Here is a 19,795-nt window from a genome sequence, read left to right on the forward strand (position 1 = left end):
TCAGATATGGAGATGATTGCCACAATTAATTTTAGATGTGTGGGCTCCCCCTTTTGGCAATCCCAATCACAATCGCCAATCGATTGCTTAATCAGGTTTTTAAACATGTTTAATAATCTGGTATTATCTGCAGATCTTTTTTATATGTGTGGGCATTCCCAATTCGTCGTCTTCATCTATTTACATTATGAACAGCTGAAATGACAATCGATTGGGGCAATTTCCAGATATGAAGATGCAATCTTTAGATGGAAAAATCTGCTGATCACTGAAAAAATCTGTAATGTGTGGGCAAAGTCGGATAGATTGTAAAATCCATTTATCTGGCCAAAATATCCCAATATCTGAAAATCCATAAATTGTGATTGCTGATGTATGGGGCCCATTACCCCCCAGGTTAGGCTAAAGTTGCAAAAAAGTATCAGCTTTGTGGTGTCAACATGATTCTGTTTTCCTAATGTCCATGTCAACATTTGGAACACATCAATATTTTGGTGTTGACATAATTTCAGAATTCTTTTCTCCATAGCACACCTCAAAAACAGAATTCTGCACCAATACAGAAATTGAAAAAAATAATACAATTGCATTTGATATTGTTTAAAATAAAAATGATGTAGCAATACAGGTTCAATAAAGTGTTTAAACATTTTCAGCCTGAGCAAATAGTGACCAGCTTGTAAGAGCTATAGAGATCAATGATGATGATATTTCACCATTTTCATAGTACAGTATATGACAGTGGTTTTTCTTTGTCTTCTCTCCCTTACAGTACTTAATTATTAAGATTGTGCAGATTCTAATATTAGTCAGTTAATTAAGAATATAACTACCATGTAAAGTAAAGAATATTGGCAGGCAGTTATCGGATGTAAATAGAGGAATATGCTATGTGTCTGTGGGAGAAATAGCAGCTGGAGAATTGTACACAGTATTATATAAGAATCCAAGACATCATTAATTTTTCAGATATGTCATCACTTAAAAAGCCAGTATAGATATGAAAGCAGTTCAAATGGTTTCTGAAGAAGAATAAGCAGAGACATGAATTAAGACCACATCATAGGCATGGGCTACTTCCTATTAAGAGTTCCAATGTTTAATGTGTAAACAAAAATCAGATGCATAGACATACACAAATAAAACATTTTGATGAATACAGTATAATGGGACATTATACTGTATATCAATTTCTACAGCCTACATTGTTTGCTTCTAGCAGATCAAATTTAAATTAATTGGATAATATTGGATATTATTGGAAGTGAAATTGTTGTAACTGTACGTCACACATAACAGTGGGCCTTATTCTGATCGGTGCGGATTTCTCCGCATGCGGTCGTCCCGCCAATGGTGATCGTCTGCGCATGTGCAGAGGTCACTCTGCGCATGTGCAGGCGATTTCGCCGCACGTATTCTTTACACGCCGCACAGGGGGCGTAGAGGGGCGTGAGGGGCTACTTAGCCTCATTACCCTATGCATACGCCCCGCGTTTCATGGGCGTTCCCATGCAAACGCGGGGCGTATGCATGGTAATGAAGCCGTGACGCGTGTGTAGGGGGCGGACATCTGACATCGCCGGATGTCAGCTGCCCGCCCCCATACATGATTTCACACGGACAAGTGTCCGTGTGGTCTTGGGTGGCGGGACCTGGTGGAGCGTGCGGCCCTGCATTCGATGTTCGGCGACCATCGAATGCAGGGGCTGCTCCCAAGATGGAGGAGGCGTATCCCCGTCCACTTTCATGCGGACCGCCACATATCCGCGTATGGACGGAGGTGGCGATCCGTATGGAAGGCGGGGATTCCCCTGCACGGTCCTGGCCGCATATTCTGCTCGGGCCGCACCGATCAGAATAAGGGCCAGTGTGACGTACCAAACTTTCCTGTGAATGCCCTAACCTGACAGGTCTGAGAGAAATACATTCTGAATTATTCATCTTCAATGTATATGAAATGAATTATTCATTATTAGTAAAAGCCTAAAATGTTGCTACAGTATTGTTCCCATTCTGTATTTTTATGGAATGTCCTCACTGGTGGCGGCAACCATATTGGGTAGGACATATTTAAGGAATTCTAGTGTATACGATGATAGTACTGTACTGTATGACTCAATTGTTAAAGTATTTATATGAAATCATGTGGACAGAACATATAAAAATATAGGGCTTGATTCATACCTGTCTGCTAGGCTGCATATGTTCACAGCCTAGCAAACAGGTAAACGCTGCCACATTGATCACCTGCCCCCCCCCCTCCCCCCCAGCGCGTGAATCCATGTATTTGCCTGCCAGTGGATGTGTACAATTACACATCCACTTGCATGTGGCTGCACAGGTGAAATATAATTTCATGGATTTTTTTCCCCTCCTAAACTACCTTTCACGCTGGACATAGGTGGTCATGATATATCAGCCGCCTGCCAGGCATTTACGCACCTGCATGTGCAGGAGTACACCCAGCATTTTTATTGGCACGCCCCCAATCAATTGCTGGGCGTTCCCTTTCCTCCGTCCCCTACACGCCCCCCATTCTTACCACTATGGAGCGAACGGCTCAGCAAGGGTGAAATTTGCTGAAGCCGTTCACTCCCAGGGTTTGCGCATGCGCATGATCGCGCATGAGCAAGCTCCAACCATCGGGGATGGGGCCAAATTCAGCCAGTTCCGAATGGGTCTTAATTGGCCCCATAGTTGCCAATACTGTCTGTACTGTTTTTAAGAGAAAAATTATACATGTTTGCTTCTCATGTTGTTTAAAATGTCTTATAATGCTAGTCAAACAGGCACTGAATGAATACATTTATATTTAAATACATAATATGCACACAGTGGTGGGGGGGGGGGCATTTTTGGGGGGCAGGGCGAGCACTCTGGGACATGGTCAACCAGAATCAAGCCCATTATGCGTATTCACTTAACCCCAATTCATTTTTGGCAGATAAAAATGGTTTATGACCGAAGGTCAATATCATGGTATCCAGTTAGAGGCCATTTTTAGAGCAAAATATGTTTCTTGAAATTTTTTAGGACATAATGAACAAATGTGCTGTACAACAAAATAACACAGTCAACATTGTCACATCATCCAACTTAAATCAAAACAGATAAAAAGAAAATGAGAAGAGATTTTTATTGGCCAACAATGGACCCGCGATCGTATTAAAATATACAGTGTGAGATCTACCATAAGAAAAATATGGGGAGCATGTACAGGCAATGTATGCAGTGCAGTGCTAAGACATGAGACAGAAAAGACCCTGCTATGTATTGCTGGGGTTGGGGGGGGGGGGGTTGGGTGGCTGAAATGTGATACTCCCATCACTCTTGGACTCAACAGAACCCTTTAACTCTCTGATCCCTAAATCATACACTTGCAAATATAACTCTGCTCTTCAAATGACATCCTTTGGAGCAACAGGTCCAGTGGCTGGTTCAATATACCATACATGTATGGAAAATTTTAAGTTTAGGATCAAGTCTACCATCAGCTAGGATCATTGCTGCCATTTCACAATAAGAATCATATTTTCGGAACCATGAAGCATAAGAAAATGTGAAATATTACTGGCATTACTTTCCCCATTCTCTTTCAGTTGCAGGAAAAGTTGCACGCTACCACTAACTACATCAAGTTCTTTAAGAGTGCCTTAGAATACATACAATCAGATGATCTTCGAGTGATCAGACATACTGACAGGACACCTGCTGGTGAACATCAAGGTCAATTCAACACCCCAGTGACCAACAAGGTACTTTAAGGTCCATTCTGCGACCCGGGCAAAGCTGGATCTCCCAGCTAGAATAAATATATAAATAGATAAATACATTTTTAAAAACTATGATCACACTGCCAGGGACACTAGCAACTGTATCAGGTTTGGACAGTGGAAAGTGTTTCAGGCAGCTTGTGACTGAAATACAGATTTTTTTGCATATAACATCATACTGAGATGGTGTTATATTATGTAAGCTTTATACAGCATAAAACATTAAAAATGCTATAGAGAGCAATGGTGTGCTCTCTGACATGCAATACTGTAGGGGCAGCTTATTAACAGAGAAGATAATTGCGTTATTTTCTTAGTTAACTCTTGGCTAAATAGTGTAAATATTTAAAACATGCGGAAATGGCATCATTTAGATTACATTGCTGTAAAGAGTCCAATAGTTTCTACTTTCATCACTTTCCATGAGTAATTAAGCATTAATTCAATAAACTGTAAAGATACCAACACATTTTTTCAGTAGTAAAAGAGGGTGGATCCAAAAGTCAATGTGCTAACCATGAATAACAGACAAATCGAAGTTTGAATAGTATTTATTTTTCAACATAGACTCCATTTACTACAAAACTCCCATTGATTCTCCAACGTCTTGTCTTCATTCATGAAAACTGTCTGGAGCTTGGTCCTTATACCATTCCTGTACAGAAGTCATGACATCATCATCAGCAAACACAAAAGTCTTTCCATTAATGTGTTTCTTGGGCCCAGTACCTGTGTGCATAGTGGGGATCATCAACCAATTGGAACCCTTCAGTATTTTTCAGTATTCTCCTTTCTTAATTTTCAGCAATGAATATTGTTCAATTTCTTACTTAATATATGCAAAATAAAAGAATTGTGCTGTATTTTTTTCAGTTTTCTACTAAGACCTCTAGTGCATACATACAGAAAATTAATATGGGGAAACATCTACTACTACATCAGGACACGGCCTTTTAGATCCACCCACATATATTATGATTGGTAGCCACTAACACTGCTTTTGCCTAACACATTGAACACAATTAATTTAATTTGGTCTTGGAAGACCAATCCGTGGCACCCCTTAAAGTTCCCTGCAGCACCCACTTTGAGAACCACTGGTCTAGGTTTTACAACATTATTTACATCCAATACATTTCCTGGTCTGTGAAATTATGGTGAATTTAGAGGCACAATGAGCAATTAGGGGTACATTTACTAAGATGTGCATCAAATGTAATAGTGGGCCTTATTCTGGTTAGGTCGGTGCAACGTACGTACAGTCCGTTTCACCATAAGTTTCCCGTAAGTGGACGGTGAGCGTAAGTCTGCCCACAGAACAGCCGCATACGGACAGTCACAAGCACCGACAATGGGGAGTGGCGTACACTTGAGCGTACGCCACCGTATACGGACGGCTCTCCTCTTAGACACCGTTAACTGGCGTACAACAGAGCGTATGCCACCGTATACGGACGGGTCTTGTCCGATTTCACACCGACATCTTCCGTATATCTGAGTGTACGCCACAGTGCATGGACGGGTCTCGCCTTTTTTCAATGGAAAACTCAGCGTGTCTCACCGATCGTGAGAGTGAGCATACGTCTGTGCACGATGGCATACCCTTCACATATATGGCACTGCAAATCTTATAACACAACTATAATTAAGACTATAATTAAGACAATTAATTAATTATTCCAACTGTTATTCAATAATTGTTTTCTATTAACTCAATTGTCTACCTTAATAAACACCCTAATAAAACAACATTTTAACCCTCATTACATGTATATTTATTATGTTCTAATGTTGCATTTTAATCACTATCTATGTGTCCCCACATTGGTTTTACTTTTAAATAAAGTTATGTTTGTGTTGCAGTGAAAAAGTTGACACATGTCGACTTCTGTGAATTGAGCGTCCTGCTTTTTAAAGTATACCAAAACACTTTCTGAATGGGTGTAGATGGTTATAAAATAACTACCTTGACATATATAAGCAGGTCTTTGAATGAATCTTACCTAAAATGAAACCAACCTTTACATGTTAAAGTGTAGGAAGATATGCTTCCAATGTGTTTGAGGGCTGTGTGTGGCTTGCAGGTAGTGAAATCATAATGTGCTGCAGCATTACTTATTACATTCAGGTGTAGTAATCAGCGTTAATTAGCAGACCCAGGCATCCGCTCTCATACGGTATCTCTAGGGGTGGTCTGGAGCTATATTTGGCGTCCGCCTGTTTTTGGCTCAAAATGCACGGTGCGTTCGCCGATCGAGCGGTTGTAGCACCGTACATTTTTGGTGCACATCCCCGTGTACGCCCATGTTTACGCCCAATTTTCCTCATTATTCTGGCCGCTCCCCTAAAAACGCCCCATGCTGCCCACAATGACCGTACTCTTGCGGACAGGTTTCTTCACATGGAGAGACCCGTCTGTGAGCAGTGCATGCGCAGATGAAAAAAAACCCAATCCGCTCGTATACGGTCCCACCGTACTAATCAGAATAAGGCCCAGTGTGTGAAAATCAGAAAATTATTTTGCTAAATTTTTCCCATTTTTTTTAAAGCGGACATCATTTACACTGAAAAAAAAAAACAGGTTGATTTTTCCATATAAATGATTGCTGCTTTAAAAAAAATGGGAAAACTTATTGATTCTCACACCCTATTACATTTGGCCTGTGATGTTGCCCATATCAACCAATCAGATTCTACTTATTATTTATTTTGCACCTTCTTAAAGACATCATCTCATCTTTACACTAACATCTTTACCAAAGAGATCAGATTCAGATTAGACTGAATGATATGGGGTGATCATAAGGTATACAATATACAAAATATGTGAAAAACAAATAATTAGCAGGTTTGATATTTAATGGGTTTTTATACATCACCAGGGATGATTTATTATAAATTATATGGGATGGCCCTTTATTTTACCATGGGCCCCTAGTAATATTACTATGAAATGATTTAATAGACAACTCACAAATGATATACTGTATATATTTTGGTACACTGTATGTAGTGTATTTTGATATTCTCAGATCATACAGGTTTATGAATTGTTTTCTCATCCCAAAATGTAAACATCCAAAACAGAATAATATTAAATTAAACTCATTCTATTTATTCTGTGTAAAGTAGATTTAAAATATTTTTCCAAATTATTCATTTGAAAAGAATACAATATATGCCATCATTTCCATCCCTTTAAGTCCATTCATTTTCAAAATATGTCATGTGTGATTATTTTGCTTGTCATTTAAAACAAAGCATATGAGAAGTTCCTGGGAAAAAATATAGAAGTCATTTATTTAATATCTTGAGGGAAATCCCTTCATGCCAATGTCAATTCCATCCTATTGCGGTTTCCTCTCTTTGAATCACTATTTCCATAATGTATTCTCTCAAGCTATTGTTCCAATTTCCTGAGAGGTTATATCTCTTTATTTCACTTTCATACCTATGTGCTGTTTTTGTATGATGGTGTATGAATTGTATACTGTATGGTACTGTAGATACCATTTTATAATAAGAAAATGCATTCACATAGATATCACCTAGTTATCCTGACACCAGACACCATTATCAGGATCTACAAAGTGATTTGGCAGTCTTATTGTAGCAATATACTGTACAGCGTATTTGTAACATCATCAGTATGTAGATTCCGTACACACTTTGCTTATGACACCAAAATGTATCGGACAGTTGTACTAAGCCAGATGTACCAAGCCATGGAGAGTGATAAAGTTAAGAACAAAACAGTACCAGCCAATCAGCTCCTTACTGTCATTTTGTAACATAGCAAATAGGAGCTGGTTATCTGGTACTTTATCCATACTTACCTACCCATCTAGAATGTCCGAGAGGGTCACGAAAATCTCCCCCCCTCCCTCGGAGGGTTGGGTAAGCCTCAAACATTTAGCAGGGTCCCTCACCAGCCCCCACTCTCCCTCCCTCTGACAGTCAAATACTGGCATTCGTGTCTCTTTTTGGGGAGGGGCGGGGTTAAAATGATGCAAATTGTGGTATTTAGCATCACCCCTCCCCTAAGAGCCGTGAATCTCAGCATGTACCAGGGGCAGGGCCTGATAAACCCCGCCCCCATAGAAGCTGTATGAGTTGATGAGGTGCGTGCCATCTGAGTTGGTTCTAAGTACAGATACGCACTGACCCCAAATTTTCATTTTGGTACTGCCAAAACCACCCTCTGTGTTTTGCCTTTGCTTTCTGGTTGGAAAAACCACCCTCACGTTTTGGTTTCTGACTTTAACTTCACACATACTGTATGTCCAACTAATTCACATTACAAGTCCTCACTTAGATGAGAATTCATCACACAAAACATACATTATCTATATTTATTAACAATGCAAGAGAATGGTTTGTTTTTGCATACAGTACAGTACATTCTTTTCGACATCTCTGGTCTGTGGATTCCAGCAATCTAAAGTACACTTTTATGGTGGTTAGATGTCTGGTTTTGCAAACACTGCAATATTTGTTTTTCTTTGTGGTAAAATCATGATGTGGTTTCAGATCTAGCTGTATACAATAATACAGTTTGATGTACAATTTGGCCTTTAGCATATAGTTTCTTTAACAAAACACACATACTGTATAAACAAAAAAATTCAGCTACATGTGAAATTGGCATGTGAGAAAATATGTCTACAAATATATATTGAAAGCAGTAAACAAAATAACTAATAATGGGGCAGATGTATTAAGCCTGGTAAAGAGATAAAGTGGAAGTTCATAACGCACCAGCCAATCAACTAACTGTCATGTTTCAAATATAAAGCTGATTGGCTGGTGCATTATCACCTTCCACTTTATCTTTTCACCAGGCTTAATACATCTGCAATACACCTATGCAAACTGTCTTTAGAAAAATTTATTTATGGTTTAATTGAACAGAACAGTATACTTTTACATTTTGTAAACTTCACATTATCCCAGTGTCATTTTAGGCATCTGGTCACACTACTAGGGTAAGTCATGAAGGTTTGATAAGTTGATACATTTTGTCCATTATATACAATTATCTTAATCGTTATAGAAATAAGTCTAATCCAATGCATACTTCAAAGCTGCTATGTATCAATTACATTTTCTGTGCTAACTTACTTCTCATTACAATTCCCCACATGTCTTTTAGGATGAATATTACAAGACTGTCTGGCAATACCCTTGGCACATGCTTAACTTGTTATCTCACCAGTGTCTTTCTTTGGGCAAAAACTACATTCTGCAGACAAAAAACTGTTGGATAGTTTTTCTGGCTCTTCTAACCTGGCATGGCATAATCCAAAAGCTGGCCAGCTGGATCTTGGCATTACATTTAATACCTTTGGAGACTGCTGGCAGAAAAGAGAGCAATCTGCTTCTGATTGTCAAAAAGAATTCACATAAGAGAGTGTACAAAGATAGTAGACTTTATTAGGGAAAGTGTTATAGCTTTATTTAACATAACTTCTGAATCAGGGGTGCAAGGTTATGGTTTGAAGGCCTACCTGCAAATTGTGTAATCAGTTGGAGGGAGGGGCAGAAATACAATTTAAACTTGTGTACACATCCTAAATACTTTGAATGTGCTATGTTAAAAACCGACTGTCCTACAATGTCTTTGCAATCATTCCATACCAATGAACATTGTTAAAAGTAATTTCAAAAACTGTGTGTACCGTCTCATAGTAGTGTACTGCTGCCAAATAGGGCATAAGCATGGAACATAGTTGACTGGTTATTTTACCTATATAAATATATTGGGGCAGATGTATTAAGGCTTAACAAGAGATAAATGCAAGGGTGATAAAGAGAGATAAACGTCCAGCCAATCACCTGCTAACTGCCATGTTACAGGCTGTGTTTGAAAAAAGGCAGTAAAGAGCTGATTGGCTGGACGTTTATCTCTCTTTGGGGCAGATGTATTAAGCCTTAACAAGAGATAAATTCAAGGGTGATAAACATCCAGCCAATCAGCTCCTTACTGACTTTTTTCAAACACAGCCTGTAACATGGCAGTTGGCAGGTGATTGGCTGGACGTTTATCTCTCCTTATCACACCTGCATTTATCTCTTGTTAAGGCTTAATACATCTGCCCCTTTATCACCCTTGCATTTATCTCTTGTTAAGGCTTAATACATCTGCCCCATTGCCTCTTTCCTGCAACATTCTACTGCCATGTATCAACACACATTTTCCTCTCTCTCTCTCTCTTTCCTGCACCTCCTCTCTTTCCTTTTTCCCCTATATTACGTTTTCACATTCCCACTCTATTGCCCATAATGCATTTTCCTTTGTCTCTCTCCTTCCCTCTGTGTCTAATTCACACCTTCACTATTATGTGTATGTATAGCAGAGTTTCTCAGGGATATTTTAAAATAGAGCACAACTTTGAAACATTGCAGCGCAGAACTGGCAGACTATAACAGTTTAATAAACTACATGACTAGGGATGTGCGGGGTTAGATCTTTTCAGTACTTACAGTACCCTCAAATTCAGATTTATACCAACAGTTCATATTGGCTATCCAAAACATGTGACAGTCAATAGCAAATAAGATCCCGTTTGAGAACCAAGTAAATCGGGTAAATCTGAACCTGCACATCTCTATATATGACACGATAGCATGAGTGGCCACAGGGCAGTAGAGATAATTGGAGGTGGAGTGTACATGTAGTGGAAGGCAGATAAAGAAAGGAAGGATTGACTAATTAGTAAATAAAATAACTCATGACTATTAACATTGTTCTTCAACTCTTGTTGGAAATCCTTGAATGTTGTGTTAACATTGTTTTCTTTTCTGGTTAACCCCTTCCTGACAGAGCCAGTTTTTGCGTTCCTGACAGAGCCCTTTTTTTCAAATCTGACATGTCTCACTTAAGTGGGGATAACTTTTTTTTGCTTTTACTTATCCCAGTGGTTTTGAGATTGTTTTTTCGTGACACATTGTACTTCAAATTAGTGGTAAATTTGGGTCGATACAGTGTGTGTTTTTTTGTGAAAAATACCAAAATATCGTGAAAAAATGGAAAATTTAGCGATTTGCAAAATGTTAAATTTTCTGCTTGTGAGACAAATAATCTTACCACTCAAAATAGTGAATAACTAACATAGACCATATGTCTACTTTATGTTGACATCATTATTTCAACTTCCTTTTAATTTTTTGGGACACTAGGAGGCTTACAATATGAATAGCAAATTCTCAAATTTTCAAGAAAATTTCAAACACTGATTTTTTTAGGGACCAGTTCAGTTCTGATTTGACTTTGAGGGACTTGTATGTGAGACACCCCCATAAATGATGCCATTTAAAAAACTGCACCCCTCACAGTATTCAAAACAGCATTTTGGAAGTTTGTTAACCCTTTAGGTGTTTCACAGGAATTAAAACAAAGTGTAGGTGAAATTTCAAAATTTCTTTTTTTTTGCAGATTTGCAATTTTAATACATTTTTATAAGGAACACAGTACATTTTACTAGAGAAATGTGACTAAAAATTGATTCCCCCAATTCTTTTGTTTTCATAAATATCCTATATGTGGCCCTAGTGTGCACGGTGACCAAACCACAGGCTTCATAATAGAAGGAGCACCTACTTGATTTTGGAGCCTCCTTTTTATGAGATTATTTTTTAGGCACCATGTAGGTTTCAAGGCACCATAAGATGCTAAAAGTTAGGAACCCCCCCACAAGTGACCCCATTTTGCAAACTACACCCCTCAGGGAATTCATCTAGGGGTATAGTGTACATTTCAAACCCCCAGGGGTTTCACCAATTGTGGTACAACTGGGCAGTGAAAATGAAAAATTATTTTTTTTACACAAAAATGCAGTTCTGGCTCCAAATTTGTCATTTTCAGAAGGTATGAAGGAGACAAAGCACCCCAAAATCTGTGCCCCAATTTCTCCCGAGTACGGCAATGCCTCACATGTGACCAAAAAATACCAGTTGGGTGCATGGCAGGACTCAGAAGGGAAGGAGTGATTTTTGGATTTTGCAGCTCAGATTCTGGTGGAATTTTGGTGGGTGCTATGTCGCATTAGCAAGACCCCCCAAGCACCAATACAGTGGAACCCCCCCACAAGTCACCCCATTTTGCAAACTACACCCCTCAGGGAATTCATCTAGGGGTATAGTGTACATTTCAAACCCCCAGGGGTTTCACCAATTTTGATACAAGTGGGCAGTGAAAATAAAAAATTACATTTTTTTACACAAAAATGCAGTTCTGGCTCAAAACTTTTCATTTTCAGAAGGTATGAAGGAGAAAAAGCACCCCAAAATCTGTGCCCCAATTTCTCCCGAGTACGGCAATGCCTCACATGTGACCAAAAAATACCAGTTGGGTGCATGGCAGGACTCAGAAGGGAAGGAGTGATTTTTGGATTTTGCAGCACAGATTCTGGTGGAATGAATGGTGGGTGCTATGTTGCACCAATACAGTGGAACCTCCCCACAAGTCACCCCATTTTGCAAAGTACACCCCTCAGGGAATTCATCTAGGGGTATAGTGTACATTTCAAACCCCCAGGGGTTTCACCAATTTTGATACAAGTGGGCAGTGAAAATGAAAAATTACATTTTTTTACACAAAAATGCAGTTCTGGCTCAAAATTTTTCATTTTCAGAAGGTATGAAGGAGAAAAAGCACCCCAAAATATGTGCCCCAATTTCTCCCGAGTACGGAAATGCCTCACATGTGACCAAAAAATACCAGTTGGGTGCATGGCAGGACTCAGAACGGAAGGAGTGATTTTTGGATTTTGCGGCTCAGATTCTGGTGGAATTTTGGTGGGTGCTATGTCGCATTAGCAAGACCCCCCAAGCACCAATACAGTGGAACCCCCCCACAAGTCACCCCATTTTGAAAACTACACCCCTCAGGGAATTCATCTAGGGGTATAGTGTACATTTCAAACCCCCAGGGGTTTCACCAATTTTGATACAAGTGGGCAGTGAAAATGAAAAATTACATTTTTTACACAAAAATGCAGTTCTGGCTCGAAATTTTTCATTTTCAGAAGGTATGAAGGAGAAAAAGCACCCCAAAATCTGTGCCCCAATTTCTCCCGAGTACGGCAATGCCTCACATGTGACCAAAAAATACCAGTTGGGTGCATGGCAGGACTCAGAACGGAAGGAGTGATTTTTGGATTTTGCAGCTCAGATTCTGGTGGAATTTTGGTGGGTGCTATGTCGCATTAGCAAGACCCCCCAAGCACCAATACAGTGGAACCCCCCCACAAGTCACCCCATTTTGAAAACTACACCCCTCAGGGAATTCATCTAGGGGTATAGTGTACATTTCAAACCCCCAGGGGTTTCACCAATTTTGATACAAGTGGGCAGTGAAAATGAAAAATTACATTTTTTTACACAAAAATGCAGTTCTGGCTCAAAATTTTTCATTTTCAGAAGGTATGAAGGAGAAAAAGCACCCCAAAATCTGTGCCCCAATTTCTCCCGAGTACGGCAATGCCTCACATGTGACCAAAAAATACCAGTTGGGTGCATGGCAGGACTCAGAACGGAAGGAGTGATTTTTGGATTTTGCAGCACAGATTTTGGTGGAATGAATGGTGGGTGCTATGTTGCACCAATACAGTGGAACCCCCCCACAAGTCACCCCATTTTGCAAAGTACACCCCTCAGGGAATTCATCTAGGGGTATAGTGTACATTTCAAACCCCCAGGGGTTTCACCAATTTTGATACAAGTGGGCAGTGAAAATGAAAAATTACATTTTTTTACACAAAAATGCAGTTCTGGCTCAAAATTTGTCATTTTCAGAAGGTATGAAGGAGACAAAGCACCCCAAAATCTGTGCCCCAATTTCTCCCGAGTACGGCAATGCCTCACATGTGACCAAAAAATACCAGTTGGGTGCATGGCAGGACTCAGAAGGGAAGGAGTGATTTTTGGATTTTGCAGCTCAGATTCTGGTGGAATTTTGGTGGGTGCTATGTTGCATTAGCAAGACCCCCCAAGCACCAATACAGTGGAACCCCCCCACAAGTGACCCCATTTTGCAAACTACACCCCTCAGGGAATTCATCTAGGGGTATAGTGTACATTTCAAACCCCCAGGGGTTTCACCAATTTTGATACAAGTGGGCAGTGAACATGAAAAATTACATTTTTTACACAAAAATGCAGTTCTGGCTCAAAATTTTTCATTTTCAGAAGGTATGAAGGAGAAAAAGCGGTACTTATGTAGTATCTGGGCTGCCGATTTAGAAATCGGATCGGATCGCATCGCATCGTATCGCATCGCATGCGACCAAATCGTATGCGATGCGATGGTCAAGATTTTTCCATAGGATTCAATGTTAAAATGGTCTGAGTCCATTTTAACATAGAATTCAATGGGAAAAAGGGGTCCTTTTCCTTTCCCCACTATCCAAGTGGGCATGGAGTTGGATATAAACCTGTGGCGAGCGTAGCGAGCCACCGAGCCCGAAGCGTGGCGAGCGTAGCGAGCCCCGCGAGGGGACACAGAATACTTTTTAAGAAATATGCGTCCCCTCGCGGGGCTCGCTTCGCTCGCCACGCTTCGGGCTCGGTGGCTCGCTGCGCTCGCCGCGCTATATAAAATCAACTCTATGCCCACTTGGATAGTGGGGAAATGAACAGGACCTTCTTAACATTGAATCCTATGCAAAATCGCATCGCATCGCATCGCATCGCATCTGATTGTATGCCTTAAGGTAAGGCATACAATCACAAAATCGGCAGCCCAGATACTACATAAGTACCGAAAAAGCACCCCAAAATCTGTGCCCCAATTTCTCCCGAGTACGGAAATGCCTCACATGTGACCAAAAAATACCAGTTGGGTGCATGGCAGGACTCAAAAGGGAAGGAGTGATTTTTGGATTTTGCAGCTCAGATTCTGGTGGAATTTTGGTGGGTGCTATGTCGCATTAGCAAGACCCCCCAAGCACCAATACAGTGGAACCCCCCCACAAGTGACCCCATTTTGCAAACTACACCCCTCAGGGAATTCATCTAGGGGTATAGTGTACATTTAAAACCCCCAGGGGTTTCACCAATTTTGATACAAGTGGGCAGTGAAAATGAAAAATTACATTTTTTTACACAAAAATGCAGTTCTGGCTCAAAATTTTTCATTTTCAGAAGGAATGAAGGAGACAAAGCACCCCAAAATCTGTGCCCCAATTTCTCCCGAGTACGGCAATGCCTCATGTGTGACCAAAAAGTGGCAGGACTCAGAAGGGAAGGAGTGATATTTGGATTTTGCAGCACAAATTCTGGTGGAATGATGGTGGGTGCTATGTCGCATTAGCAAGACCCCCAAAGCACCAATACAGTGGAACCCCCCCACAAGTGACCCCATTTTGCAAACTACACCCCTCAGGGAATTCATCTAGGGGTATAGTGTACATTTCAAACCCCCAGGGGTTTCACCAATTTTGATACAAGTGGGCAGTGAACATGAAAAATTACATTTTTTTACACAAAAATGCAGTTCTGGCTCAAAATTTTTCATTTTCACAAGGAATGAAGGAGACAAAGCACCCCAAAATCTGTGCCCCAATTTCTCCCGAGTACGGCAATGCCTCACATGTGACCAAAAAATACCAGTTGGGTGCATGGCAGGACTCAGAAGGGAAGGAGTGATTTTTGGATTTTGCGGCTCAGATTCTGGTGGAATGAATGGTGGGTGCTATGTGGCATTAGCAAGACCCCCGAAGCACGGTGAAATTATGAACCTAATATTCCATAGATGTGTGGTATATTTTAAAACACTCCTTTATACATAGGCCGGGTTTGTCGGGGCAAGTGTCACACTGGAAAATAGTTTGCTTTCTTATTCCCTTTTTATAGCAAACTTTGCACCTTTTTTGTGTCCTGCCCTTTTTTCCAGTGGAGGGGATTTCATCAGGAAAATGCTGCCCTGGTACAATACGGGGGCCAGTACTAGAAGTACTGGGGCCCTCTGCCTGCTGGTTCCCAAATATTAGGCCCTTTATGACTTCCTCTTGAAAGTGCATAAATGTCCCCCTCTGGCCGGTAGAACGGAATAGCACGTAAGCGTTATACAGTGCCATCTGGATGATATACACGGCCACCTTCTTGTACCAGATTTTTGTTTTCCGCAGGGCACTGTACGGCTTCAGTACCTGATCTGAAAGATCCACTCCGCCCATGTACCTATTGTAATCCAGGATACAATTAGGTTTTGAGGTGTGGGTACTGGTACCTCGTACAGGGACGGAGGTGGTACTGTCTCCGTGAATTGTTGTCAGTATAAGGACATCCCTCTTGTCCTTATATTTGACCAACAACATATTTTCGTTGCATATTCCCCTGCTTTCACCCCTTCTCATTACTTGGGCAATGTGCGTTTTTGGGAGGCCTCTTTGGTTCTTGCGCACAGTACCGCAAGCTGCTGTACCTCTTGAACCAAGGGCCTTAAACAGGGGGATGCTGGTGTAAAAGTTATCCACATAGAGGTGATAACCTTTATCCAGGAAGGGGTGCACTAAATCCCAGACAATTTTCCCACTAACACCTACGAGGGAGGGGGGGCATTCTGGCGGTTCAATTCTTGAATCCTTCCCTTCATAAACCCTAAACCTGTGGGTGTACCCTGAGGTGCTTTCACACAGTTTATACATTTTTATGCCATACCTTGCCCTCTTACTGGGAAGGTACTGGCGGAATTTAACCCTTCCTTTAAAATGTATAAGGGACTCGTCGATACAAATAAATTTTTCAGGGATGTACACCTCTTCAAATTTGGCACTGAAATGATCAATGACCGGCCTGACTTTGAATAGCCGGTCAAAGGTGGGATCATCTCTGGGTGGGCACTGTGCATTATCGGTGTAATGTATAAATTTAAGAATTGTCTCAAATCGAGTCCGGGTCATGGCCATACGGTAAAATGGAGTACTGTACAGAACATCTGTACTCCAATATTGCCTAATTTCTGGCTTTTTTACTATGCCCATATGAAACACCAGACCCCAAAACGTCATCATCTCTACTGCATCTACAGGGGTCCACCTAGCAAATGATGACGTGGGGTTTTGAGCAATAAACTGCTGGGCATATAAATTAGTTTGGTCCACCATTAAATTTATAAAATCATCAGAGAAAAATAATTTGAAAAAGTCAATTTCTCTGAGACCTGTGGAATCAAATTGGATTCCTGGCATGGCCAAAAACTCAGGAACCTGGGGCTCAAAATTGTCTGGTGGTGGGGTCCATACGAGATCAATTATTGGGGGGGGGGGTCTCAGCTGCTCTACGGGGGCGTCTTTGAGGGGGTCCCTCATCACCAGAGGAGGAAGAGGAGCTTAAGGCGAATCCTTCAAATTCCCCGCTTGCATCACTGGCTGTGTCAGAGTCAGAAGCAAGCATGGCATATGCCTCCTCCACTGAATACATTCTCCTGGATGACTGGGAGGACATTTGGGAGGACATTTGGGAGGACATTTGGGATGCCATTTTTATTTTTGTGTTACTGGTAGTGAAATGTTTCAACACGTGTATAGTGTAGGGGGGGGTACAAACTTTATTTCAATCCGGGGGGTATGTAGTGTGTAGTGTGTATGTGGTGCAGAAAAAAAAAAATACTTTATACCAATAAAAAAAAAAAAAATGAAGGGGTTAAAAATAAAAAATTTAAGGGGTTAAAAAAAAAAAAAAGGTCCTGCGCCAAAAATTGAGCACAGATGTTGGTCAGTAACGTCTGTCACTGAACAGCGCTCAAAGGCAACAGGAATTTGATCAAAAAAAAAAAAAAATAGATCAACCCTGTGCCGAAAAAGATGATCAGTGATGTACGTCACTGATCAGCGCACAGCGGCCACAGGACACCCACAAAATCACAGTGTGTGTAAAAAAAAAATTAAAAAAAGACCCCACAGCACACACACAAAAAAAAAAGGTGATCAGTGATGCGACACTGATTACCAGTGAGGTGCAGCAGGTGCACAACCTTTGGTGCAACTGACAGGTATATATATAAAAAAAAAAAAACCTCTGTACCCCCAAAAAAGTTGCTGATCACCTCAGATATAGTGATCAGCACAAAAGGCGGGGGCAGCAGACACAAAATTTAGCACTCTCTATCACTCTCTGTCACTATCTCTCTCTATCTCTCTATCTCTCACTATCTATCACTCTATGACACTGCAGCAGCAGCACTGACAGGTATATCTATATATAAAAAAAACCTGCGCCCCCAAAAAGTTGCTGATCAGTTAATTTATACTGATCAGCACAAAAGGAGGGGGCAGCAGTCAGTTATATAAAAAATATATAGCACAATCTGTCACTATCTCTCTCTCTCTATCTCTCTATAACTATCACACTGCAGCAGCACAAAATATAGCACTCTGTCACTAGGCCTCTCTATCTCTCTCTCTCTCTCTATCTCTCTCTCTCTATCTATAACTATATCACACTGCAGCAGCACAAAATATAGCACTCTCTGACACTATCTCTCTCTCTATCTCTCTCTCTCTATCTCTCTCTATCTCTCTATAACTATCACACTGCAGCAGCACAAAATATAGCACTCTGTCACTAGGCCTCTCTATCTATCTCTCTCTCTCTATCTCTCTCTCTCTATCTATAACTATATCACACTGCAGCAGCACAAAATATAGCACTCTCTGACACTATCTCTCTCTCTCTCTCTCTCTCTCTATCTCTCTCTATCTCTCTCTATCTCTCTATCTCTCTCTATCTCTCTATCTATCTCTCTATCTAGCTAGTACACTGCAGCAGCACAATTTCACAGGAAGGCACAAGTAGCAACAGGATCCAGGAAGCAGTGATGAAGCAGCGATCAGGTAAGTATGGAGCAAGTATGGAGCAAGGTTCTGGTCAGTATGGCGGCAGGGGGGTACGGTGACCGCACTGCACGCTATTCCAGACCGGAATGGCGTCTGCAGTGCAGTCACCGTTAGTTTAAATCCCCCTCCTTGGCTGTGATTGGTCCGTCGGTCCGACGGACCAATCACGGCCTTTGGGGGCGGGCGGGGTGAGGTGGGGTGACACCAGTGTCACCCTTACACCCCGCGGTGATTGGTGCTGTACTTTACAGCACCAATCACCTCTGATCCCGTGTCACCGGCGAACGTTATTCGCCGGTGACACAGGAAAACGCTGTAATTGGCTGTTCACACTGAACAGCCAATCACAGCGATCGCCGACGGGGGGGCGGCATCGCAGCCCCCCCTGGGCATGCACGGACATGTCTGCTGTCAGGGACAGCAGACATGTTGAAACTGTCACCGCGTCTATAGACGCGGTGACAGTTTAAATCCATGACGTACATTTACGCCATGTGTCGGGAAGTGCTTCCCGACCATGACGTAAATGTACGTCAAATGTCGGGAAGGGGTTAAAACAATGTGTTGCAAAGTATTAATGTATTAGAGCAATAACTAATGAAAATGTGTGTCTATGAAAAAAATACGGTCCCCAAACCCCCCCCCCCCCCCCCCAAAAATAATATATATATGGTACTTGTATACTATCACGGCTCCCATCGCATGCCTTTGCATGCCATCGCATGCCATATGTAATGGCATGCGATGGCATGCGATGCGATTTTACCGGGTTTTTAATGCATTTGTGAATAAATCGCATGCGATGGCATGCGATGCGATGCCATTTTTCACAAAAATCATGGACATGTGTTCAAATCATGTAAAATGCACCCCAAATGGCATTTTTTACACTGTATCACCCCCACTATCAACGCCAACCCGAAGCGTGGCGAGCGCAGCGAGCCCACGAGGGGCGGCGGTATGCGTCCTACAACCTTTTCATACCCCCACTATCCACGTCGGCGTGGAGTTGAGAATAGAAAGTGTGGCGAGTGCAGCGAGCCACTGAGCCCGAAGCGTGGCGAGCGCAGCGAGCTCCGCGAGGGGAAGTGGATACCTTCACAGGTATCCGTGTCTCCTTGCGGGCTTCACAGGTATCCGTGTCCCCTTGCGTGCTTCACAGGTATCCGTGTCCGCTCGCCACAC

The sequence above is a fragment of the Crinia signifera genome, chromosome 4 (genome assembly GCF_055691185.1).
Source record: "Crinia signifera chromosome 4, ASM5569118v1, whole genome shotgun sequence".
NCBI classification, from domain to species: domain Eukaryota; kingdom Metazoa; phylum Chordata; class Amphibia; order Anura; family Myobatrachidae; genus Crinia; species Crinia signifera.